At 43.2% G+C, this 25360-nt stretch overlaps 1 protein-coding gene and 1 long non-coding RNA gene across 2 annotated transcripts in view; one reads left to right on the top strand and one right to left on the bottom strand.

Moving 5' to 3' along the window:
- NETO1 (neuropilin and tolloid like 1) overlaps positions 1-25360 on the top strand; it is an 87124-nt gene that overhangs the window by 36116 nt on the left and 25648 nt on the right. The window lies entirely within an intron of this gene.
- LOC138784531 (uncharacterized) overlaps positions 1-25360 on the bottom strand; it is a 47009-nt gene that overhangs the window by 11677 nt on the left and 9972 nt on the right. The window contains exon 2 of the long non-coding RNA XR_011361869.1: positions 21584-21649. This is a non-coding gene — a long non-coding RNA (uncharacterized lncRNA). The remainder of the gene's footprint in view (positions 1-21583; positions 21650-25360) is intronic.

Genomic DNA, 25360 nt, shown 5'->3' with positions numbered 1-25360 from the left:
TCAAGAAACCAGTCTGAGATGATTCTAGCTTTATGACATGGCGCATTATCCTGCTGAAAGTAGCCATCAGATGTTGGGTACATTGTGGTCATAAAGGGATGGACATGGTCAGCAACAATACTCAGGTAGGCTGTGGCGTTGCAACGATGCTCAATTGGTACCAAGGGGCCCAAAGAGTGCCAAGAAAATATTCCCCACACCATGACACCACCACCAACAGCCTGAACCGTTGATACAAGGCAGGATGGATCCATGCTTTCATGTTGTTGACGCTAAATTCTGACCCTACCATCCGAATGTCGCAGCAGAAATCGAGACTCATCAGACCAGGCAACGTTTTTCCAATCTTCTACTGTCCAATTTCGATGAGCTTGTGCAAATTGTAGCCTCAGTTTCCTGTTCTTAGCTGAAAGGAGTGGCACCCGGTGTGGTCTTCTGCTGCTGTAGCCCATCTGCCTCAAAGTTCGATGTACTGTGCGTTCAGAGATGCTCTTCTGCCTACCTTGGTTGTAACAGTTGGCTATTTGAGTCACTGTTGCCTTTCTATCAGCTCGAACCAGTCTGCCCATTCTCCTCTGACCTCTGGCATCAACAAAGCATTTCCTCCCACAGAACTGCCGCTCATTGGATGTTCTTTCTTTTTCTCTCTGTAAACCCTAGAGATGGTTGTGCGTGAAAATCCCAGTAGATCAGCAGTTTCTGAAATACTCAGACCAGCCCTTCTGGCACCAACAACCATGCCACGTTCAAAGGCACTCAAATCACATTTCTTTCCCATACTGATGCTCGGTTTGAACTGCAGGAGATTGTCTTGACCATGTCTACATGCCTAAATGCACTGAGTTTCCGCCATGTGATTGGCTGATTAGAAATTATGTGGTAACATGCAGTTGGACAGGTGTACCTAATAAAGTGGCCGGTGAGTGTATATAGACCAAGACAGGACGAAACACAGAGAGGGCGGAGGCAGAGAAAGAATGAAGGGAGGGTAGGGGAGAGGGGGATACTAGGGTCTACTGCCAGAGGAGTAAGAAGCTATAGCAAGAGTCCCATGGAATCCATACGGACTCAAACTTATCAATGGTATTATTGAGAGAAGCAGTAAGCTTTTCTAGGGAGCGTAATTCCCGAATTCTGGTAAACAGACAAAGCTTGGAAGGAGGGGACGTCTGCTTCCAAGTACGAGCAATTAAGGATTTGGCCGCTGTTAGAATGGTGAGTAGCAATTTGGTCTGTTTTTTCCGGAGAGTCTTAGGGAATAGATTCAACAAACAAACTCCTGGGTCTCTATCAGTGGTAGTTCCCAGGACTGCCGAAGCCATCCTACATACCTCTACCCAAAATGGACGAATAAGGGGACAGTCCCAGAATATATGGAGGAGTGAACGCACATCGCCCGTGCATCTCCAACAAAGTGAAGGGATAGTATTATTTAGCTTATGGAGGAGCTCAGGTGTATGGTACCATAACATTAATAGCTTGTAATGGGACTTTTTATATGTAGTGCAAATAGAGGATTTTGCCGCCCTTTCCCATATCACAGCCCAACATTCCGGTGGGAGTTGTCTACCCAACACTGCTTCCCATTTGTCCATGTAGCGATGTCTAGCCTGGGAGCCATCAGCTGGTGAATTAAGGATTCGATAGATATCTGATATCAATCCCGATGTAGAAGTGCCACATCTCACCAGTTGTTCAAAGGCAGACGGTCTCGAAACTGTGAGGGACCCCAGGCGAGACATCATAAAATGACGGATCTGTAAATACGTATACTGCTCCGAAGACTGTAGCTCAAATCTATCCACAAGCTTATTGAAGGGGAGAAGGGTGCGTGTGAGTGGGTCTACAAAGTCAGCGAACTGGAACAGCTTTTTAGTACCCCATAGCCTAACCATGTGAGATTGTAAGCTAGGCTGGAAGGCAGGAAAAAGAAGACAAGAGTGTAAAGGGGACACCGGGGATAGGAGTCTGAATTTGGAGGAGCATGTAGACCATATGTGTAAGGTAAAGTTAATGGGGCCTAGCAGGTTGAGATGGGAAAAGGAAGGTGGAGAGGGATGCCAAAGAAAGGAGTTGGGATGGGAAGGGGCTAAGCATATTTTTTCGATCTCAGCCCACTTCTTATAGGCTAGGTATTTAGACCATGCAGTGATTTGCCGTAAGTGAGTTTCCCAGTAATAATGTAGGATGTTAGGAACTGCGAGACCTCCTTGAGTCTTACTACTCATCATAACCGAGGCTGGGATACGGTGTCTCTTAGTAGCCCAAATGAATTTAAAAATGTCCCGTTGCAACGTTTTTATCTCGGATAGGGGTATACGTACTGGCAGGGTTTCAAAGAAATAAAGCAACTTCGGAAGAATTGTCATCTTGACCGAAGCCACTCTACCCAGGAGGGAAATGAAATGAGACAATAGCGTCCTAAGTTCTTTAACCCCTAGACGACCCTGGACGTAGGGTTACGTCATGGAAGTCTGTCCCCAGACGACCCATGACGTAACTTTACGTCCTCGTTTTTTTCCCGCTATAAAGCGCGCTCCGGAGTGGAGCGCGCTTCATAGGAGGTGGGGGCCGGCTGCAGTGAGCAGCCGGGACCTCACTGGTAATGACACGCTGCAGCGATCGCGCTGCCGCGTGTCATTAACCCCTTAAATGCCCCCTGTCACTTACCGATCGGGACCCCCGCAGTCACCCCCGATCAGTAAAACGGACCGCCGGAGGTCTCTCACCTGCCTCCGTGCGGTCCGATCGGCGATCTGCTACACTGAGCCTGCACAGGCAGGCTCAATGAGCAGATCGCCGATAACACTGATCAATGCTATGCCTATGGCATAGCAATCATCAGTGTAAAAATCAAACTAGTGAATGTAAAAGTCCCCCAAAGGGACTTCAAATGTGTAGAAAAAAAAAAAAGTTCAAAACACTATTACACTACCCCAAAGCCCCTCCCCCAATAAAAGTTGAAATCACCCCCCTTTCCTATTATATAAATAAAACATATAAAAATAAATAAATAGATAAACATATAATATACCGTAGCGTGCGTAATGGTCCAATCTATTAAAATATAACAAGCGTCATTGTGAACGGTGAACGGCGTACACGAAAAGAGGGAAAAAAGTGCACAGATTACAGATTTTATGTTGCATTATATATTTAAAAAAATCAATAAAAAGTGATCAAAACGTCCGATCTTCACAAATATGGTATTAATAAAAACTAGAGATCATGGCAGAAAAAATGACACCCCATACAGCCCCATAGGTAAAAAAATAAAACCGTTATAAGCGTCACAATAGGCCCATTTTATTAATATTTAATTGCCAAAAAAAAGGATTTCATAAAAAAATACTTATATAACATTAGAGAATCTGTGTAACCTGCATATGGTTGTGTTCGGGCTGACCTATAGAATAATAGTATGTCGTGTATTACGTAGACACAGGAACCCCCCTAAACATGACCATATTGCATTCTTTTTTACGATTTCACCAATTTATATCTTCATAAATAATATATTTGGGATTCCGTCATACATGTTATGGTAAAATGAATGACGCCATTACAAAGTACAACTATTCCTGTAAAAAACAAGCACTTACATGGCTTGTAGATAGAAAACTGAGAGTGCTAGAGCTCTTAGAAGGGGAGGAGGGAAAAACGAAAACACTAAGATCAAAATTTGCGCGGTCCACTGGGTAATTTTGGGCCTGGTCCTCAAAGGGTTAAAAAGAGCAGGATAGTTAGCCGCATACAAAGAAGAGTACGTAGGCGTAAGATGAATTCCTAAATATTTAATGGAAGACTCAGACCATTTAAACCGGAACAGATTGGAGGTGTGTTACTGTAGAGCTAGGTAGGTTAAGGGGCATGATTTCGGATTTAGAGGTATTTACTTTATAGCCAGAAAGCACCCCAAACCGGGAAAGTAAATCCCTAAGTGCCAGCAAGGTCGTATGGGGAGACGACAGGGTGAGGAGGACATCATCCGCAAAGAGCATGATTTTGGACTCCTTGCCTCGAACTGATACTCCACGGATGTCTGGGCAATTCCGAACGGCCGCTGCCAGGGGTTCGATGCAAAGAATGAACAAGAGGGGAGATAGCGGACAACCCTGGTGGGTGCCATTCCGAATCGGAAAGGTCCCAGACATCATGTGTGGGAATTTAATGGCAGCAGCCAGAAAGGTTCCCCGAAAACCACAACAACGGAGGGTCTCAAACATGAATGGCCACCCTAGGCAGTCAAATGCTTTTTCAGCATCAAAACTAAGTATCAGAGCCCTCTCTGACTGCTGATTGACTGCATCAATGATGTCAATGGCTCGTCGAGTGTTATCCCCACCCTGTCGTCCAGGCACAAAACCCACCTGATCAGCATTGATAAGTGAAGGCAGCCAGTAACCTAGATGGGTAGCAAGTATTTTAGTAAAGATTTTAAAGTCTGAATTTAAAAGGGAAATGGGCCTATAGTTAGCACATTCTAAAGGATCCTTTCCAGGCTTGGGGATAAGTGTAATGTATGAGTGGGATAGAGATGTGGGAATAGCTGAGCCCTGCATAAAAGAGTTAAAGAGTGAGAGAAGCCTAGGGGATAAATCAGAGGAAAAGGTTTTGTAATAGAGGTATGTGAAGCCATCTGGCCCTGGTGCTCGTCCCGATGGGAGAGACTTCAGTACTTCGAAGAGCTCCTCTTCCGTGATAGGCGCATTTAAAGCCTGTAAGGCATCAGCAGACAAGGTCGGCAGATTGCAATCAGACAGGAACTCCATGATGCGCTGAGAGCGAGCGTCTGGGTCAGAGGGTAGGGTAGAAGGTAAAGAATAAAGATCAGTATAATATTGTAGAAAAAGAGAAGAAATATCAGCAGGGTTATAGTGGAGTCGCCCACTAGAATCCCTAAGGACCTGAGGAGATTGAGTCAACGCCCTATCATTGAGCATTTTCGCCAATAGCGTATGCGCTTTGTTGCCCTCATAGAATCTCTGTTTAGAATATACAAGTAGTTTTTCTACCTTAGAGAGAGACAATTCTTTTAAGAGGGCTTTCGCTGCAACAAGTCTCCTCAATGTCCGAAGGGAGGGAGATTGGGCAAGGGTGCGTTCCAGAGTCTGAACATCGTGTTTAGCATTGTACATTGCTAGTTGGGAGTCTTTCTTTTGTCGTGAACTGAGGGCTATACAATGTCCCCTGATGACAGCCTTATGGGCTTCCCACAGGATTGATTCGGAAGTGACCGTCCCACTATTTTCAAGAAAGTATGAGGCAAGGCACGATTTGATCGAATCACGGGAACGCGGATATTTCAATAAGCTTTTGAGAGTTTTTGAGAGTTTTGCCTGATCAGCAGGCACTAGACGGCCCGTAATCGAGTGTCTATCTAATTTCTCCGAAAAGGACAAGTTAAAATCACCTCCTAGCAACCTGGGAGCTGGAGGGTACTTTGCAAGTCTATTGAGCACTCTACGGAGAAAGGGGATTTGGCATTTGTTGGGAGCATAAACATTGCAAAATACAAGGGGCTTCCCATGCAATTGGCCTTCCACAATGACAAAGCGACCTCCCGGGTCTGAGAAAGAGGAGGAAATTTGAATGGGAAATGAGCGGGAAAAGAGAATCGCTACGCCAGCTCGTTTAGAACCACTAGAGGCAGCTATGACAGTGGGAAAGGTATGCTTAGCAAAAGCAAATGTAGCATCCCTATCAAAGTGAGTTTCCTGATAGAACACTACATCAGCTCTCGCATGCTGTATTTCCCTCAAGGCCAGCCTACGTTTTATGTTAGAATTAAGGCCTTTCACATTTAATGTCACACACTTAGCCATAGGGATAGTACGGTGAAACAGCCAAAAGAATGAAGCAGCTTACCCACACATAGGATAACGTACGACCGGCAAATCCCATCTTTACCATACACTGTAGCACATACTTCTTGGCAGGGACCCTAGAGAAAAAGGGAAGGAAACAATAGGGGAGGGAAAGACCGACAAAGACAACAAATACACAAAACAAACAAAACAGAAACCCTAGAGGGTTCGAAGCACTCGGCTCAGGTCCTGGGTACATGGAACCAGGAAAGGGGGAAGGACAGGAGGAACAAATAAAACTCAAAGTGAAATAAAATACAACCGATAGGTTGAGCAACAGTATCCCCACAAGGGGGGGTAGGAATCACCAGCAAGAGAGACATAGTGATATACAACTTCAGGTGTAGAACTAGGCCACCCAGCTATGAAGAAACTCTATAACTATATAGTAAGCCAGGGGAGAAGAAAACAAAAAAAAACCCAGCGGAGTGAGAAGACCAGCAGGGGACTGCAGGACGTATGTCCGGCCAACGCAGAGGCCTCAGGGGGCGCCGTTTAGCTCCGTCTCCGGGTCAGGTCTAGAATCTCCAAAGTGTGGACGTCTCCTCTTCTGACGAGCAGACTGCCACACCGGTGGAGGAGATGGAGGTGGGGGCGCAACAGTCCAATCCGAGATCTTAGGGACAGGAATTTCAAGGAGATCACAAAACTTTGAGAGATCCGCCAGGTTACGGAGCACTGCAGTTCTACCGTCTCTGCGAGCAGATAAGGCAAAGGGAAGTTCCAACGATATGAGGCATCATAATCCCGTAGAGTAGCCAGGAGGGTGCGAAGAAGGCGGCGCTTTTGCAGCGTTATCCACGAGAGGTCAGGATAGATGTGTAGTGAAGCACCATCAAAGTCCAAGTTGCGGAGGGAGCGCGCCTTCGCCATTAGTGCCTCCTTGATGGTATAGTCATGCAGGCAACATATGACATCTCTAGGAGACCCATTTGTAGATTTTGGCCTTAGAGCTCTATAATAAATAAAATCAAATTTTATTTTGTGAGTGGGCGGTTCACCCAGCATGGTATTGAACAGGCCTTCTAGAGTGTCCATCAGATCAATATCCTGAGTCGCCTCAGGGAGACCCCGTATGCGTATGTTGTTGCGCCTGCCCCTGTTATCGAGATCCTCAATATGGCGCTGCATGTCATCAAGGGCAAGGGCCTGAGTAGAAATGGTAGCGCACAAGGCACCGATATAGTCCCTGGTAGAATTGTGGTCGTTTTCAAGGGTATCAACTCTCAGGGATATATGCTGCAAATCCTTCCGGACCTCCGCAATTTCTGCCTTACAGGTCTCCTTTACCTCAGAAATCAGGGATTTAAAGTCCTGCTTAGTGGGAAGTTGAGATAGAATGTCACGCATCCCTCCTTGGGACTTGGATCCCCCAACAGAAGTCTCAGAGTCAGAATCAGTATGGTGCCAATCAACGTCTCTATGTGAGGCAGAGCGGGTGTTAGGCTCCGATGATTTAGATGCCATTGTCTGCCCTCCCCTCTTCACCATGTCCCCTTTCTGAGATTTAGTATTGGCAGCCATCATATACTGGGTGATACGCTGCTGGCCCCTTAAGATAGGAGAGTCTTTAGGCAGTGGCCCTGGTGAGGTGATGGAATGATGAGGGATAGGAGGGCTAGTGCCCTTATGAAGCTCCAATGTGTCGGAGGAAATACCTGTGGTAGCAGGAGGGGCCACAGGGGGCACACCGACGGATCAGTCCTGCAGTGAAGGCGTGCGGTGTAGGCCGCAAGATGGCGGCACCTCACTTCCTCGTCCGGTCTCTCCTGCATCACCGTGCGAGCTCGAGCGGCGAAGTCTGCTCCTCACCGGTCCCTGTGAGCAGCGGGCACGGGACAGGCTTTGGGCACGGGTCGCAGCGCCTCCCGGACCGCCAGGGAAAAGGAGATCGTCTGCCACGTGTCAGGGAGCCCGGGATGCGGCCCCACCGCTCCACGCGCGAGGTACCGGGGAAGCAGTTGGGAGTTGGGGTCCGTGTCGGGGCACTCACAGGGTGGTCTGGGGGTCCCCCTGGTCTTCCTCTCCATGTAAGGAGGCAATTCGCCGCCTGTAGACGGAGTTCTGGCTGCAAATGTAGCTGGGTGGCCGGGAGCTCCTCTCCTAGGCTGCTGCTCTTATCGGCGGTTCGCCACGCCCCCCTTGCTGCATGAATGTTATGATAGTACCTGCACTGGTGGTGACTTGATCCATGAGCCATGTGCTCCAATTATCATAAAACCTTGCATCATTCAACCCATCTACACTGTAAGTATTCATCTTTAGATAGCAGCATTCCAAAGCTAGCTCTGTCTATGAATAGGTTAGTAATGTTTTTACAATTCATTCTAAATCCTCAATGAGTCCATATGCATTTACTTAAGAAATGGTAATTTATTCCTAAACTTACATTGTATTATTCATATGACTTTAGAGCGTATAGAGCGGTAATACTCTGTTCCACTTAATGCCTATTGTTTTGAATTCCCTGTAGCTGCGTACACTGCCAGGTAGTCTAATCTGTATTCAATTGAATATGGCTCTCATGTTGTTTAAAGTGGCAACTCACAAAATGTACCATTCTTATGATGATCTTCCATAAAGTAGATAAAGTTTATCCATAGCCCAAAAAAGCACATGTTGTAGTGTGGACCTGGATTTGTGGAATGGATCTGTGAAGCACCGAGCACTACTGATACACAATCGGACATAAGATGTAAATGCTGTGTTTGTATATGTGTGGATGGCCAGTTACTCATATATAAAAGAAGCTTTTTTGAATGTTTTTATGTGATATTTTGTTGAGTTAGTTTCATTACCAATTGGAATCCTTAAGTAAAATAATCATACTTAGATCTGTAATCTGTCTCTGTCAGCTACCTTCCAAATTGCTTAACATCCAATAAAAAGACAAGATCCAGTGTTCTCTGACAGTGAGCCCAGCAGACTCCAGCAGGGTGGCAATTTCAAAATCTTGATCTTTAGTGCTGCATCCTAATGCCTGGTAACTAGGCATAATGGCTGAGCCCAGCGGTATGTAGTCACACTGCCTCTGCCCTCTTCCCAGCCACCCACGCCTGATTAGCAGCCTAAGTGCTGGACTGTGCATTAAGTTCTCAACAGTCAGACTGCCAGACATGAGTGGCTGGTGAGAGGGTGAAGTCAGTGTGATTACATGTTGCTGTGACTCCGCCCTCATGCCTAGTTACTGGGCGCCAGAACAAAGAATTAAAGATTGATATTTTGAAATTCCCACTGAATACAGCATCGGAGAGCTGTGCCCTGTAACTATATGGTACTGGGGCCAGGTCACACTCTCTCAGGGAGGTGATTGGTTCCCTTCAACTAAACCAAGGGTAAGATGAGAGTGGATACATTCATACACACACAGTGGTTTTAAACCTGGATGATGTGCTTGTAGATATGCATGGTCCAATTCAGCTATCTACATTGGAGTTTGAACAGCTCAGTAGTACATTTTGCCCATAAACTCCGCTAAGGGTAAGGCTAAAAGACATTTCTTTCTTTAATGAAGGCAAGTATGATATTTAATAATTTCAAACAACATTATGATCCTTGAAAAAAAGACCAAGAAAATTCCTATGAACAATACACACCACCACTTCAATCGTTGCTCAATTCTTTACGTAGTAAGGCTATGTTCACACAACGTTTCTTTCAGCTCCGTTTAAAACGACGTCCGTTATTTTGAGTCTAAAATAACAGACGTTTTTTGAAGCCTGGCATCCCCTTAGTGCAATGATGTGTGTTTGCACATTATCTTAGTTTGGGGTTACTAATTGCCCTTTGGTTGTGGCTTAATTGGAAAATCCATAGAATTTAATAGTAAAAACAGAGAAAGAACGGTGACAATAGAAGAACTGTGTGTGAACAACTAATACAAAACGTCCGCTATGTGCATAAATCGTCCAAAACTAATGTTCATGTTCATTATTTTGACGTCAGCGGCAAAAACGTTCGTTTTCCAAGGCATTGTGTACATACAACAAACAGCTGAAATAACGGATTCACATGCTCTGTGCGAGGAGAACCACTTCAGAGCCTTATACTGCACAGGGGGGGGGGGGGGGGGCGTGGTTTCGCTACTGAGGAGAGCGGACGTGTTCTGGTTGAGCTCCCACTACAAACTGCGATTTCAGCGGCTATACTGCACAGATTTACTTGTTTTTTTTACCTCTGAGCTTCCCTGGACTGTTAGCGTCAGGACGGGATGAGACACACATCCAGACGAGCAGCAACGGCAGCATGGAGGAAGATGGAAGCTTCTCTCCCCTCCACACGGGTAAAGCAACATGGCGCCGGAGCTCCAGCAGCTTCCCCTTCTTCCTGCTCACATGCAAGTGACGGAGCGGTGTGGCAGACTGCTCCGTCGCCCACAGCATCAACGGGGACATCTGGGGTGCCCATAGCAGCCCGCACTGCTCATCTCCCTGAAGGAAGTAATAGTCGGAATAGCCTGCCTGTCTGTGCCGGCTCCCCCGGACCTTTGCCGGGCTTAGCTGCAGAGTCTCAGCGTCTACCCCCCTCTGCCTCCAGCCGGGCTTCCCCTTTCCTTCAGCTTGCAGACAGATCCGCTCTACAGCAGTGCTCAGCCTCCTCTACGAATTCAATGCAACAAAGCCTGAGTGCATCTGCTCCAGTGTTTCTACCTGCCTCTGCTCCAGCTAAACCTCTACCTTTCATTGATCCATTTGACAATCTGAGCCTCCCTGATTCTCAGCTCACCACCACTTTGACGAGAGAGATGCTGCTAGCTTTTCGTGACTCTATTCAGATGAGACTGGATAACACAATTGAGTCTCTCCGCGAATCGGTATTAAAAATTGAGCAGCGCGTGCGGCATGTGGAAAACAAGACCGCAGAGATTGTACAAGAATACAACGTTTTGATTGACTCTCATTGGCATCTACGTGAGGAAGTGGCCCAATTACGTGAGACTTTGACCTCAGTTGATGATAGATCGCGGGCTCATAATTTGAAATTGAGGGGGGTCCCTGAATCGATCCCTAATGCTGAACTAGCCACTTATACCCGAGAGTTCATGAAAACGACGCTTCCTGAGTATTGCGTGACAGATCTTGCCATAGATTGGGCACGCCGATTACCGCGACCTGACCACCTTCCTCTGGATACTCCGAGAGACACTTTGGTACACATACGGCACCTTCATGTTAAATCTGCTTTCCGTGCAGCAACTAGAAATTGCACTTCGATGCCTGCTCCGTACACGAAAGTGGCTGTTTTTCCGGATTTATCTGCGGCTACTTTGAGTTTTAGAAGGGATTTGGCACCGGTGACAGCTGTGTTGCGAACTCATGACATTCAATACCGTTGGAGAGGCTCCTCCGGCCTCGATGTCACCAAATGCTCAGACTGCGTGAGGATCTGAGATCTGGAGGAAGGTTTACATCTACTGCAGACATGGGATCTCCCCCACCTTCCTATGAGTAGCGCTTCCCGGAGACCCTCAACGTCCCCATTCCCGTCCTCGGGCTCAGCTCATGTTTAAGCTACTATGCGTTACAAGCTTCTATGTCCTAGGAAGCTACGGCTTTTATGAATAAGGAACTCTCCAGTTGAATAATCTCCTTCATCTCCTCAGTTGAACTGAACTGGACTTTGTGCCCCATACCCAGTCCGCGTGCGTAGGTTAACTTGGCATTGACTTATGTATATCTGTGGTCCTCCTGTCCTGTCTTGTCTTGTTTGGTTGTGTTTTGTGTATTCATGTCCTGTTTGTGTTTCCATGGTCCTTTGTGAGTTTTGTCTCCCCCTTTCCTTAGTGTATTGGCTAGCAACCCATGGTTCATTGCGTCCCATAACGGCAACTCTAGCTTCATGTAGACCCATCTACGATTGCATATTTGCCCTCTTACACTGTTTTATGTCAATTTATGCTTATCTGTTGCCTATGTATACATCTAAAGTTACCTGACAATTACCAGTTTTGCGCCTAGATATAGATGTCTTATTGCTACTACTATTGTACTGTTACTCTTTAGCTACCTTTACTTTGAAGTATTTTTCTACAGTTATGCTACTTACCACATGCGTCCCACTTTCTTTGTCCCCTTCCTTCTGTACATCCCTTCCTGGCCCTTCCTTAACCCCCTTCTCCTCTCCCCTCCTTTCCTTTCCCTTCCCTCCCTCCCCCCCTCCCTTTCCCACCTAACCATTTCCCTCCCTCACCCCACCTTCCACCCTCCCGATCCTCCCCCCCCCTTTTTATGATATGTTGTGTGTTGTTTGTCATTTATTTGCATCACTATTTGCATTTCTACTGCATGTTACAATTGATAATGTTCTGCATTCCCTATCTGCTTAACTGATACCTCTTCCCCATAAAGGGGCATGTTATCTGTTACTTGTCTGTGTTGATAAAATACAAAAAAACCCTTCAATAAATATATTGAAACGTATACTGCACAGGGTGAACCGATGAACTTGTATGTAAGTTTTACTCCATGTGAGCCTGGGCGGATGATGCTAGCCCTGAATAGGGTAATAGACTTTTAAGACTTTTCTTCCTTATATCGGCATATTTGATTGTGGACAATGATGATGTATGTCTTATTTAGACTGTAATATGCGAAGTTACTACATGAAGAATTGAGAAACAATTGAAGTGGTGGTGTGTATTGTTCATTGGATTACATTGTGGGACAGAAAGCTCCTGTTCACACACACCTCTGAGGAATGACCCCAATGTGGCTCATTCGCCTGTTGCTGGATTACCAAGAAAATCTTTGCATACAGTATATATGCATTCTATAACTTTTTCTATTACTAAATGCTACAGCATAGTGACATTTGGAATAAAAACTTTTAGGAACCTGTAGCTTGTTATTTCTTTATAATAGCCAAAAATGTTCAGAATTTGAACCTTTCAGTGACATTGGCCACTACAAAAGATTGCTGACATTTCCAAGGCTTTTAGAATTAATTTAAACCTAACTATAGGCTGAAGTGTGGGAAGCCATTTCTAATCAGTGCTAGATTTACTTGCTGAAATAGTTTTTACCATGGATTTCACACATTACAGAGAACTGTCACTGGTATGGAACAGACATTTCCATTTGATTTCCTTTTTCATTGTAAATTGTAGCACTGAAAAGAAAACAAATGAATGTTTATTAAGGTCTTCTTGAGGCAATGTCAGACCAGCTAACTTTAGTGGAAAACAAAGTAAGGCCGGGTTCACACTGCATTTTTGTAATCTTTTAAACATATCTGTTTTTAAATAGTTACTTTTAACGTACACAAAAATGGACTAAAAAAAAAAAAAAAGAAAAAAAATGCATCTGTTTTGATCCTTTTTTTTTTAAATGGAAGTAAGTGTAAAATATGGATCCAAATGGATTGCACACTGGATTGCATCTTTTTTTTTCAATCGATTTTTGTTTTTGTTTCCAATAAACGTTTAAGTTAAACAGACTGCAAAAATGCAGTGTGAACCTAACCTAAGGTGGGTTCACATTGCAATGGATCGTGTTATACTGCTGGCCGCTGGATCATTTCTGCAGCCGATACTGCACTATACTTTGGTTGATACACTCAGTAGTTTTTTTGTAAAAAAACACATTCGTGCAAAAATTTGAAAAATTTGCATTTCTTTATATTCAAATTTCTCTTTACCTAAGAAAGATAGTCATGCCACATGAAGTAATTATTAATGCATCATCTACAACATGTCTACTTTATGGGGATGTCATTTGGGGACGTCCTTTTACTTTAGGATGTTAGAGGACTTCGAAATTTTGCAGTGATTTTTCAAATTTTCAGATAAATTTCAAATTCTGATTTTATTAGGGACCAGTTCAGTTCTGAAGTGGATTTGTGGGGCCTGTATGTTAGTTATCCCCATAAATCCCTCCACTGTAAAAACTGCACCCATCAAAGTATTCAAAATAACATGTCATAAGTTTATTAACCCTTTAGGTGTTTTGCAGAAATTTAACTACCTAGACGACCCTGGGCGTACCCGTATGTCCTGGGCCACTTAGGGGTGTTCAGATCGGGGCCAAGCGCCAGCCCCGTTCTGAACCGCCGCAGTCACGGGTGCCGCTTGTGGCCCGGGACCACGGCTATTAGCAGGCACAGTCCAATCGCCGTACCCGCTAATAAAGTAATCAGATACAGCTGTCAAAGTTGACAGCTGCATCTGATTACTACTTGCAGCCTCTTACCTGGTGTCTAGTAGGGGGATCGCCCCATCCAACGACGCGATCGCGGAGGGGCGATCCCTGTGTCCGCACAGGGCCGGGGTCTGCGCCGTAATGGCGCTAATCCCGGCTCGGCACTCGGTTGTTTTCGGCTGCAGCAGCCGAAAGCAATCAAATGCCGATCTCATTGATCTATGCAGTATAACTATACCTATATCCTATACAGCATAGATCTCTATGAGAGATCAGTGTACTTATACTAGAAGTCCCCCGGGGGGGCTTCTAGTATAAGTGTAAAAAAAAAAGGAAAGGTGTTTTTATTAATAAAACCCCTTCCCCTAACGAAAGTCTGAATCACCCCCCCCCCCCCTTTTTCCCATGTTATAAATAAAAAGTAAATAAATGAATAAACATGTTTGGTATCGACACGTGCGTAATCCTGATCTCGCACGGTAAACGGCGTAAGCACAAAAAAATACCAAAGTGCAAAATTGCGAATTTTTTGGACCAAATCGAGAAAAATTGTCGCATATGCACAATCAAGGTACCGATAGAAAGTACACATCATGGCGCAATCCCCCCAGTGTGTCACCTGACTTAACCATTGCCACAGACACGACAGAAAACTGGTGAAATTTGGGGCCTTTTTTGGGGCCATTATACCATGTCACAGAGGCCTTGCGGTGCAAAAATATTTGTGTAAGACAAGCTGACGTTTCCATCTGTATCATTCTGGGGGACAAGTCACACCCTGATCATTTTTTATTTAATTTTTCATGAGGTGGTACGAATTAAAAACACAATTTAGCAGCTGTGTTCATCATTTTTTTTATATGTTACATCTTTATTTGTCAGGCCAGTAGAATAAGGCTATGTTCACACAACGTCAAAAATGGAGAAAAAATTTCGATTTCGCTATTTAAAAAAACGTCCGTTTTTGCCACGATTTAACTGACTGCAATGGCAATGCATTGGAGTCAATGGGAAGACGGACGTCCAATGCACACAATGCATTGAAAAATGGACGTTTTTGCCACGGACGTCAAAATAATGAACATGAACATTATTTTCGGATGTCTTTTGCAAACAGCGGATGTTTTTTATTAGTTGTTCACACACCGTTCTTCTTTTGTCACCATTCTTTCCCCGTTTTTACTATTAAATTCAATAAACTTTTAAATTAAGACGCACCCAAAGTCCAATTAGACTCAAAATAACAGACGTCATTTTAAACGGAGCTGAAAAAACGTTGTGTGAACATAGCCTTACAGTGATATCCATTTTATATAGCTTTTGTTATAGTTTATGGCATTTGTACTAAAAATACTGTTTGTGTCTTGCATATTGTAAGAGCAGTAATATTTATATTTTTTCGTCAATGGAGTTTTGTGAGGGCTTTTTTTTTGTGCAACAAGATAAAATTTTTAGTGGTACACCTGTTGGGAACATGTGATGTTTTGTATTTGTGTTTTTTTTTTTTGTACTTTAACTTTTTCATATATAATGCATTACAGCACATGATCTGTGCTGTAATGTATTATAAAGTTAACGAGCTGTCAGCATTACAGCTGACAGCTCATTCAAACAATCAGACCCCTTGCCTAAGTGCAGGGGCCTGATTGTTATAACTATAGCAGCCCAGACGCATAGCCCCGAGGGGGATTGTGAAGGGGGGGGGTGCAGACGGCGCGGATCTCCCTGCAGATTCCCCATAGACGCTAAGGTCCCTCGGATTGCAGTGCCTATGGGTTTAACGGCCCAGGGAGAAGCACGGCTCCCCTCTGGGCAGGGGCAGCAGGAGGAGACTGTGTGAGACAACCTCCTCCAGTTGCCCGATCACCGCTAGGGACAGAGGGGGGAGGCAGGAAAAGGATGACGTTCCAGGAATGTCATTTTGCAGTATCTGCCTGCATTACATGACATTCCCAAAACGTCATATTGTGGCAAGGGGTTAAAATGATAAAAAGTGTTAACACAGTGGGCAGCATTGCATGGAATTCAAAACAATGCCATCCCTGCAGAAAAGAACGGACACTGATTTCATTGAAATCTCTAAAAATAAACATGTGTGAACATAGCCTTAGGTTGGTTTCACAGGTGGCGGTAGTATACTGCATGGCCAATGTTGCAAAACCACACTTGTTTTTTCATGAATTACTGTTCTCACAGATGTTTATAAATCATAGTTTATGTAACAATGCTTACTGATACTGGGACAGGTGGCCAAAGTCTTGACCAAGGAGGTTCATGGAGGTTAAAGCAGCGTAATCTCTGTAGTGTGGAGTGAACAAATACTGAAGCAATAGCTGAGTAACCCAAGGCATGTTTAAGTCTAGGTAAGGCAGCGCAGTACCATAGTTGTCCTTAACAAAGTATACATTTTCTATTAGAAAGAGATTATAATGTTCATCCTTTATTGATAGTTGTATAGCATACATCTTGTACAGATTAGCATCTTTTTTGTAAATTACTTCTATTTCAAAAACTCAAGCCTGACATTACTTATCAGCTGCTGTATGTCCTGCAGGAAGTGGTGTATTCTCACCATGCTCTCTGCTGACACCTCTGCCCATGGCAGGAAATGTCCAAACCAGGAGAGGTTTTCTATGGTTTTCAGAGAGCAGTTGCCTTAGAGAAGACTGGAAAACAAACAAACAAACAAAAAAAAACCTGCAGGAATGCAGCAGTAGTACTGGAAGAGTCAAGATTTTTATATAGAAATAATTTATCAACCTGCATAACTTTTTGACACCAGTTGAGCCTGGATCATAATCCAATAAATATTGGAAATAAACCCAAAAAATTGGTTCAAGGGGTATTCCCATCTCAACTAACATAGTTATACCTGTAGGGCTCGTAAAGTTATTTATTTTTGCAAACACATTAATTTAGCAAACTTGCCTCGTTTTTCTGATATGCTGCTGTTTCTCTCCCATTGTTGACAGTTTATTGTCTAGGTTACAGACCACCACTCTACTTAAAAACAGTGATCTAGCTAGTGTATGTATAGATATGGCATACATATTTATATATATTATTATAGATTATTATTATTTATTATTATTATACAGTATATATACACTGTGGGGGAGATTTATCAAACTGGTGTAAAGTAGAATTGGCAGATTCCACCTTTCATTTTTCAAAGAATCTGTGAGGAATGAAAAGTGGAATCTGATTGGTTGCTAGGGGCAACTAAGACAATTCTACTTTACATCATGTTTGATAAATCTTCCCCTGTATCTCTGTACATCTACATTATAGCTATAGTTCGTAACAAGTTCTCAAAGATGGTGGCTGCGCAATTAAAAGGACAACTCCGGTGAAATGTTAAGACAAAGTTATATAACTTTGTAATTTGTGTTAATTGGCTTTTCTGGCCCACTTAGCCAATCACGGGCCACATGATTGTCTTAGTCAGTGATTGGCTCCTAAGATGAGAGTCAGCCAATCACTGAATGAGTGGGCTGTCAAAGGCAGTGATTAGCTAAGTAGACTGGAGTTGACTGTGGGGGGGCACCAGAAACTGAAGAGGGAGGACACCTTGAGAACGCGGACAGGTAAGTACTCATAAGCGAACTTGATGAATCACACTAAAACAGCTAAACACCTGCAATCATTTAGCTGTTTCAGTGCAGTTTGTTTAAAGCCCCTATTACACGGAACAATTATCGTTTCAAAATTCGCTAGAATGATCGAAATGAAAGATTATTTGTCTGTGTAATAACACCCAATGATGCAGCCGGAAGCAATCGAGTGCCGAGCCGAGATCAGCGCCATTACGGCGCAGACCCTGGCCCGAGCCTAGGCACCAGGAAACGGCTACATAAGATAATCGGATGCAGCTGTCAACTTTGACAGCTGCATCCGACTACTTAATTAGCGGGCACAGCGATCGGAAACAACTTTTAAACTTGCAGCCCCATGCCCAACAGGCGTTGCCTAGATTGGCACCCCCTCTATGTCCCTCCTCCCCCCCCTCCTCATCATTAGGAATGCTCCAGGCAGATTGTCTCCTATTCCGCACCTGTGTCAGCCCGGCACATGGGCTGGATTGTTGAGGCACCTGTGCAATGTTCAGCATGGACAAAAAAGGTCCAGTGGTATTCCTATTGATGAGGGTGGGGAGGAGGGACAGAGGGGGGGTGCAAAGTTAGGGCACAGATACTCTAAGCCACGCCAGTTGGGCACGGGGCAAGTTTAAAAGTTGTTTTTAGGACAATAACTGCATCGTCTGCCGAACGGACCCCAGGACAGATCTTGGATAAAAAGCAGCTATCTGAAGGTACAAGTGGTTTGGGGGGAGGGGGGGTTGGTTCACATTGTGGGTACAGAGTTGCTTTAACCTCTTAAAGAGGACCTGTCAACCCCGGTGCCAGGGTGACAGGCTCCTGACCCCCCGCTGGAGCACCCTATACTCACCTGATCCCGCCGGGTCCCGCTTCTTGACCCGGCGGGATAAGGTGAGTATAGGGTGCTCCAGTGGAGGGCCGGGAGCCTGTCATCCCGGCACGGGGGGTGACAGGTTCTCTTTAAGGACGGAGCCAATTTTCAGTATTGCGTTTTAGTTTTTTCCTCCTTATGTTTAAAAGGCCATAGCACTTGCATTTTTCTACCTAGAGACCCACATGAGCCCTTATTTTTTGCGATACTAATTGTACTTTGCAATGACAGGCTGAATTTTTGCATTAAGTACATTGAGAAACCAGAAAAAAATTCAATGTGTGGTGAAATTGAACAAAAAAACACATTTTTTTTTATTTAGGGGTGTTTTGTTTTTACACCATTTGCCCTGGGGTAAAACTGACTTGTTATGCATGTTTCTCAAGTCATTACAATTAAAACGATTATATATATATACACTCACCGGCCACTTTATTAGGTACACCTGTCCAACTGCACGTTACCACTTAATTTCTAATCAGCCAATCACATGGCGGCAACTTAGTGCTTTTAGGCATGTAAACATGGTCAAGACAATCTCCTGCTGTTCAAACCGAGCATCAGTATGGGGAAGAAAGGTGATTTGAGTGCCTTTGAACGTGGCATGGTTGTTGGTGCCAGAAGGGCTGGTCTGAGTATTTCAGAAACTGCTGATCTACTGGGATTTTCACGCACAACCATCTCTAGGGTTTACAGAGAATGGTCCAAAAAAGAAAAAACATCCAGTGAGCGGCAGTTCTGTGGGCGGAAATGCCTTGTTGATGCCAGAGGTCAGAGGAGAATGGGCAGACTGGTTCGAGCTGATAGAAAGGCAACAGTGACTCAAATAGCCAACCGTTACAACCAAGGTAGGCAGAAGAGCATCTATGAACGCACAGTACGTCGAACTTTGAGGCAGATGGGCTACAGCAGCAGAAGACCACACCGGGTGCCACTCCTTTCAGCTAAGAACAGGAAACTGAGGCTACAATTTGCACAAGCTCGTCGAAATTGGACAGTAGAAGATTGGAAAAACGTTGCCTGGTCTGATGAGTCTCGATTTCTGCTGCGACATTCGGATGGTAGGGTCAGAATTTGGCGTCAACAACATGAAAGCATGGATCCATCCTGCCTTGTATCAACGGTTCAGGCTGGTGGTGGTGGTGTCATGGTGTGGGGAATATTTTCTTGGCACTCTTTGGGCCCCTTGTTACCAATTGAGCATCGTTGCAACGCCACAGCCTACCTGAGTATTGTTGCTGACCATGTCCATCCCTTTATGACCACAATGTACCCAACATCTGATGGCTACTTTCAGCAGGATAATTCGCCATGTCATAAAGCTAGAATCATCTCAGACTGGTTTCTTGAACATGACAATGAGTTCACTGTACTCAAATGGCCTCCACAGTCACCAGATCTCAATCCAATAGAGCATCTTTGGGATGTGGTGGAACGGGAGATTCGCATCATGGATGTGCAGCCGACAAATCTGCGGCAACTGTGTGATGCCATCATGTCAATATGGACCAAAATCTCTGAGGAATGCTTCCAGCACCTTGTTGTATCTATGCCACGAAGAATTGAGGCAGTTCTGAAGGCAAAAGGGGGTCCAACCCGTTACTAGCATGGTGTACCTAATAAAGTGGCCGGTGAGTGTATATATATAACATGATAACATGTATAACTTTTATATTATCTGATGGCCTGTAAAAAATTCAAACCATTGTTAACAAATGTATGTTCCTTAAAATTGCTCCATTCCCATGCTTCTAGCGCTTTTATCCTTTGGTCTATGAGGCTGTGTGAGGTGTAATTTTTTGCGCCATGATGTTTCCTTTCTATCGGTACCTTGATTGCGTATATACAACTTTTTGATTCCTTTTTATAAATTTTTTTCTGGATTTGATGCGACAAAAAATGCGCAATTTTGCACTTTGGGATTTTTGGCGCTTACACCGTTTACCGTGAGAGATCAGGAATGTGATTAATTAATAGTTTGGACGATTACGCACGCGGTGATAGCAAACATGTTTAATTTGTTTACTTTCATTTAAAACCTGGGAAAAGGGGGGTGATTCAGACTTTTATTAGGGGAGGGGGCTTTTTACTAATAACAATACTTTTTTTTTTTTTTACACTTATACTAGAAGCCCCCCTGGGGGACTTCTAGTATAAGTATACAGATCTCTCATTGAGATCTTTGCTGTATATTTATACAGCAAAGATCAATGAGATCGGCACTCGGATGCTTTCGGCTGCTGCAGCCGAAAGCATCCGAGTGCCGAGGCGGGATCAGCGCCATTTTGGTGGAGACCCCGCCGGCACCAGTAACGGAGATTGCTGTCCCGGAGGAGCGATCTCCCCCACTAGACACCAGGGAAGTGCTGCATCCTGTAATCGGATGCAGCTGTCATGTTTGACAGTTGCATCTGATTACTGTATTAGCGGGCACGGTCTGATCGCCGTGCCCGCTAATACAGTAATCAGATACACCCGGTCCCGGACTACAAGCGGCACCCGGGACCGCGGCAGTTCAGAGCGGGGTTGCCGCCAGCCCCGCTCTGAACACCTCTCGGGGACATATGACGTACCGGTACGTCATATGTTCCTAAGAGGTTAAGCAAACATTCCATCAATATGTGGACTTTATACAAAGTAGAAACTGTGGGTGGACATCCTTGAAGTGTGCAGATTCCATAATTTTGAACATTCTTATCTACAACCAGAGGCTAAAGACACTTGCAAATAATTGTACCTGTAGCACATTCCTAATGACATTTTTTTCATTCTCCTGTTATGCCTGCACTAGTACATATCCCCAGTTTCTATAACATAACAATTCTAGTGTTTATTGCTTTGAACAATGCAGTGTGTTAATTTTCTGTTATATTTCGAGAAAAATGTAGGAATAAATTGGTAACTGCTATTCCTTTTGTCAAAGGGTCATGTCACTAGACTCTAAGGGCTGTATTAGATGACCTGATCACTATAGTAAACACTATAGTAAGGAAGTACCGATCTGCTTGGTCGGTGCTCATTTACTGAGCCTATGATCATGCAGTAAGGGCTTCTCATTATCGATGTCTGTGCTGCTTTTGCTTTAAAAGTGAAGTTTATACATTCCCTTACCTTGCTTCCCGCTGTCCTCTGCTTCTGCCTGCTGTCCGCAGCCTCCTGTGGGTACGTGGTGGGTTGCTGATAATTTTAGATCAGGATTAGAGATGAGCGAAGTATAGTAGTATTACAGTTTAGTAAGGTCTGTGTAGTATTGCAGTTTAGTAAGGAAATAGTGACACCTAGTTATTATTTAATTCCTACATATTAAAGAGGAATGACACAATGCACAGTTATATGAATAGGTTTTTTTAAATACCTACCAAAGCCGTTTTCCAGAAAGATTTTTAACTGTGCTTAATTTAAAGAGTCACTGTTGTGATTTTTTTTTTTTTTTTTGCAGAAATCAATAGTCCACGCGATTTTAAGAAACTTTGTAATTGGGTTTATTAGTCAAATATGCCATTATCTGCATTTAAAAAGCCTTTTCCAGGTTCCGTCCCCCCCTTCTCTCCTTTTTGTCATCCACTGCTCAGAATCAGGAAATCTCAATCAGACGCATCCTGTCTGTTCTGTGAAGAGGGGAGGGGGTAAAAGAGATGGAGGAGAAATGTCTGCAGCAGAAAACAGAGAACAAAGGATAACACAGCAGGGAGCTATTCAGAGCTCTATTCAGAGGTCAGAGAGGTCAGTGTTGACATGAGAGGAGAAAGGACAGAGGGTAATGTAGCTTTTAATTGACTCTTTGTTGTCCTGTTTTGGTGTCTCTTTTCCCTCTCTCCATAGGAGAACAATGAAGACAGGGAGAGAGCTTCAAACTGCTTTTTCATGATAAAAATTCATTTTTTCGGCTAATAAACCCAATTATAAAGTTTCTTTAAATCGCCTGGACTATTCATTTCTGCAAAAAATAAAAATAAAATTCACAACAGTGGCTCTTTAAATAAAATAAAATCCAAATTTACCCCCTTTGCTCCTGGTCCCTAGCATACTGCACCTAAATCACTCAGTGGCTGAAGGTTAATACCATGAAGTGCTGTGCAGTGGGCGACTAACACAGAGGTAGCAGCGGTTGTTGGGGAGCAAAGTGCAGATACGTATATGTTTTCTCTTCACCCTGAGTACAGTTAATTAGAACCTCTAATATATTACAACATATAGATTTTATTGTTAAAATTACAATACAATAACAAAATAATAGATAAATACACAATGAACCATGGCTAACAAAATGTTAAAAACGACAAACATACAGTGAGGGGGCTGCTGCAGATGGACACAAGTAAATAAATAAATAAATGAATAGATGGTAGACTAAAGTGCTAGATATAGTACAAAAAGAGCTATGAATAAATGATTTTATAGTAAACAAGCTAAAAAAGTGCTATAAAGAATTCATAGATCTCAACTGGTGTAAAACTACTAGAGTGTCATACCATAAATGATAGCAGTCAGAGTGTCCACCGGCGGCCCCCACCCCAATGCACGTTTTGGCGTAGCCTTTTTCAACCCCTTGAAAAAGGCTACGCCGAAACGTGCGTTGGGGTGGGGGCCGCCGGTGGACACTCTGACTGCTATCATTTATGGTATGACACTCTAGTAGTTTTACACCAGTTGAGATCTATGAATTCTTTATAGCACTTTTTTAGCTTGTTTACTATAAAATCATTTATTCATAGCTCTTTTTGTACTATATCTAGCACTTTAGTCTACCATCTATTCATTTATTTATTTATTTACTTGTGTCCATCTGCAGCAGCCCCCTCACTGTATGTTTGTCGTTTTTAACATTTTGTCAGCCATGGTTCATTGCGTATTTATCTATTATTTTGTTATTGTATTGTAATTTTAACAATAAAATCTATATGTTGTAATATATTAGAGGTTCAGTTGTTCTTTTATTGGTATTTAGCTTGCTACTAGAACACGAAGTTCGTAACTTAATACCCATCCCCCATACATTAGAGCAGTACTGGTAGCGTCTTGTATGGTGGAGTTCTACAGACTTTATATATGTGTTACAGTTAATTAGAAGAATACATTTTTTTTTTTTACCATACTGGACTCTGGCATACTTTTTTTTTTTAAAACCTACATTAGTGCATTTTATCCTTCGCAAGATTTTTGCTGCCAATGCTTATAGCTCGCATATGACTGCTGAGACATTTGTAGCAAACTTGTCTAATTATTTTTATACTATTATTAGAACAGTATTGGGCTAAACATGCAACATCATTATGTAGTTTCCAGTCAAATGGGCAATAATTACCAGGAATCTTATTTACTAGACAGACAGTAATTAAGTATCCTGTTTGAAAAAAAAAAAGAAAAATATTAACCCCATCAGGACACAGGCAATTTTAGTTTTTGCTTTTTTTTTTAAATCTTTTTTTCATTGCCTACTAAAAACCATAACTCTTTTAATATCTAATGAGTTATACAGGGGCTCGTTTTATGCAGCACCAATGAAACAATGAAAAGAATAAAATTATATATATATATATATATATATATATATATATATATATATATATATACAGTATATATAATAAATGAAGTATATAAATATGCAGGTTTTCTTCTCTAACTGTATAAATCACTGAATTGTAGAAACCTTTAAAACTTTAATATTTATTCCACTTTTATTAAAAATAAAAAACCTTTGACACACGTGACTCACCACTTTTTCTTAATCTACATCGGCCACCATCCTATTACTATACGTCTTAGTCTTTATGTACAATTATCGCATCATGTAAACAGTATTGTATATATTGCAACAGTTTTATCCAATAGCTCTTGATTGCACTATCCCGCCAGTCCTTTTTTATTTATTTAGTCCTATAGTGCAGACGTGCTTTGTAAACAAGGGACTCCGTGCAATTCAATATAAATAATAGTAAAGTTTTTACTTTCCTTTCAGTAGATATAGTCTTTCTTTTAAGGACCCAATGCCGTTTCCATCGCTACTTTTCATCAGGGGTCTTTGTTTAGCATCATTGTTTCAGACTCTTGCTATACATATAGCATATATACACCTTGATATATATATATATATATATATATATATATATTGGAAAAGAAAACCGTGTGATTCTGCGCCTTTTTTCCCCTTAGGGTCAGTATAATTAAGTGATATCGTTTTCATTTACAGGGAACTGAACTTACAATAAAACAAGCAAAACAAATCAACGTACAGATGTGATCACCACCAACACAATCACACTGGTGGGAGATCCCAGTGTCCTAGAATGACATGTTGCCAGGCACATTACCCAGCTCTATGTGTTTTTTATATAGCACTGTAATGTATAGTATTTTGGAATCCTTGGGACTGGTGCATGGGTGTATCTAAATGCTCATGGGCCCTGATGCATAATTTCAGCTTGCCAGTGCCCCCCACCCCATCCCACCCCATTAGGAGCATTTATATAAGACAAAAATGCTCCCTACTACTACAAAACTATGCAGCTGCTTTTAAAGTGACTCTGTACCCCCAATCTGCCCCCCAAAACTGCTGTACCTTTGGTTAGCGGCTTTTAATCCAAGATCTGTTCTGGGGTCCATTCGGCAGGCAATTATTGTCCTAAAAAACAACTTTAAACTTGCAGTCCTGTGTCAAATTGGCATGGCCTAGAGTACCCATGCCCTAGAATTGCAACACCCCTCCGTCCCTCCTCTCTGCCTTCTTCATCATTAGGAATGTCCCTGGAACATTTTCCCCTGTTCATCACCTGTCTAAACACGGCACAGGTGTTGGATCGTTATGGCACCTGTGCAGAGTTCAGACAGGTTATAAATAGGAAAAATGGTTAAGAGGGCGGGGAGGAGCGACGGATGAGCGTCACAATC

This window comes from Dendropsophus ebraccatus, chromosome 2 (genome assembly GCF_027789765.1).
Source record: "Dendropsophus ebraccatus isolate aDenEbr1 chromosome 2, aDenEbr1.pat, whole genome shotgun sequence".
Classification (NCBI taxonomy): domain Eukaryota; kingdom Metazoa; phylum Chordata; class Amphibia; order Anura; family Hylidae; genus Dendropsophus; species Dendropsophus ebraccatus.
This window is presented reverse-complemented; position numbering and strand designations above follow the sequence as displayed.